This window comes from Sphaeroforma arctica (assembly GCF_001186125.1).
Source record: "Sphaeroforma arctica JP610 unplaced genomic scaffold supercont1.483, whole genome shotgun sequence".
Lineage (NCBI taxonomy): Eukaryota > Ichthyosporea > Ichthyophonida > Sphaeroforma > Sphaeroforma arctica.
Genome location: NW_014040075.1, coordinates 25,377 through 28,154, shown reverse-complemented (window position 1 = coordinate 28,154; position 2,778 = coordinate 25,377).

Below are 2,778 nucleotides of genomic sequence, written 5' to 3'. Positions count from 1 at the left end.
TGTATGTATGTATGTATGTATGTATATACATTATATATATATATATGTATGTTTATAAATATATTTATATATATATATATAGTTAGTTCCTCATTTTCTGAGTATATCTCTATAGAATTAGGATCCATAAGCAAGATTCAGTATGAACCAATGTGCTTTTTGACATATACGATTAAAATTCAAATTTCAAATCTGAGACTCACTTTTCATTTCTATTTTCTGAACACAGAGCAATAATACATCACTCGTGTCAGTCAACACACCCATGGTATCATCGGATAGTGATGATTTCTCGTCCTCAGATGACGACGCCATGTGTGTAACAACGGACCAATCAGATGCCGCCGTCGGCGTTGCCAAGGAAACCGACGCCGAACTAAATGCCGAGTTACTCGAGGTATGTGGACTCCCTTTCCGTGCTCTCTAGATGGCATGGGTTATTGTCACATTGTAGCCTTTTTTTTCTTCCTTTTTTTCTTTGGTAGCACACCTTAACTGTAGTCAGCGAGAAATAGATGATGCACACGTGTACAGTTCAGCTCAGTACAACACATCACAGATAGGATGTGTAGTGGTTGCTCTACACAACATACAAAAGAGCCGTACGACAAGTACACACCCTCGATACATTTTGCTAAAACCAAATTTATAGTAAGTCGTATTGTATAACACACATTTTCTTACATGACTCATGTCTTCTTACATGACACATGTCTTAATATACAACACATGTCTTAATATACAACACATGTCTTATTATATAACACATGTCTTACGATCTGTCACAGTGGCTGTCAACCGCGACCTACGAAGAGTTGTACGACGAGTACACGTCGAATCAGGAGGATCGGAATGTAGAATACGACCTACGCTTAGCCATAACAGAGAGACTGGAAGACCCAGCACTCAACGGCGACGACACTCGCATGAGTCTACTGATAGCTAGCATCTATGAGAAGGATCAGTATATCTACGAATTGGATACCCGATTAGGTGTGTGTGTGATGTGTTGCGTATGTGCATGTGCTATGTATCACCATGGAAACCTGTACCTTTGTACAATCTGTTTATAGCCCATATCACTGCCAAAGATCAATATAGTACCCGATTAAGTATGTGTGTGATGTGTTGTGTTTGTGCATGTGCTATGTATCACCATGGAAACCTGTACCTGTGTACAATCTGTTTATAGCCCCCCATATCACTGCCAAAGATCATATAGTACCCGATTAAGTGTGTGTGTGATGTGCTATGTATCACCATGGAAACCTGTACCTTTGTACAATCTGTTTATAGCCCATATCACTGCCAAAGATCAATATAGTACCCGATTAGGTGTGTGTGTGATGTGTTGTGTTTGTGCATGAGCTATGCATCACCATGGAAACCTGTACCTTTGTACAATCTATCAATTGCCCATATCAATTCTAAAGATCAATATATGTATCAACCGGACACGTATCTGTATAGAATTGTTTAGAAGCGGGTGTTTTACAACCATCATGATAGTGTATTCCAAACTACTATCGATTGATAGACGCAATCAAAGCCTACGTAAGGGTGTATGTCTGTGTCAATGGTGTGTGTGTTAGACTATATATGCAGTTGTGCACGACAATAGGTGTGCATGTCTGTGTTTGTAATGTGGGTGTTTGCATCTACACACCCCTTGTGCACATGTGCGGAACAGCAACAACTGTCTTCGTAAGACCATCTGGGTTGTACAGATAACTCACCAGGTCCGGGCGTAGTGCGGATTGACAGATTGAGAGCTCTTTTAGGGTTTAGGGTTTAGAATCTATGGGTGGTGGTGCATTTGTACGAGGGTGTACACATGCGTGTATGCAATTTGAAGTCAAATGGGTGGTGCTTGGGACAGATACTCTGAGCCCAATACACGTCACAACCCGAATTATCGGATGTACCCTACCCGATAATATGGGATTCAATTACAATATTGGGGTACTAGATTGGCCCAAAATCGAGCATTACGATATGAGGGTACTAGATTGACTTGCAGTGTGAGGTTTAATTGCCAATTTTTCCCAAATATGCATGAAGATCCTAAACTCTGGAACCTTTCTTCATCGCCACAAAACGTAAATGACAAAGAAAATATAGTTCAAATTTGGAGTACCGGAATGAGGAGGTAGAGTACTTAAAAACGAGATTCGAAATGAGCCATCGGAAGTATAAACCCATTCCATATTTCTATGTGATAGAATCGAAGTTTTAAGATATTCGGAATGGATCAGAAATATGAACCCATTCTATATATATCTATGTGATAGAACCGGAGTTGTGAGGGAAAAACGTTACAGGTTGTTTCGGTATCGGTAGAGGGTCCACAGACATGTACAGTTGTGCTTTATCGCGGTATTTACTGCTACTTAGCAAATACGATTGCAGGTCCACTGAAACGAGCATACCACCAGCACAAACACATGCATATATACAAGCAAGCACCCACACTTCGACAGAGATACATATACATATACATACACATACACATACACATGCAGGTACACATACACATATGATATACATACAAGTACACATAAAGATACACAGACACAACCACACACAGACATGCATTCAAACACACACATATGCGTAAACAAACCCACACAAACATGCATACAAATATACACACACATCCCCACACAAAAAACGCACAAATACACTCATACATGCTTATATACGCACACAAACCAGCACGTACGTATCCGAATTTATTTGCGCATATATAGTTTTGTAAATATACAAATGTATGTGTAT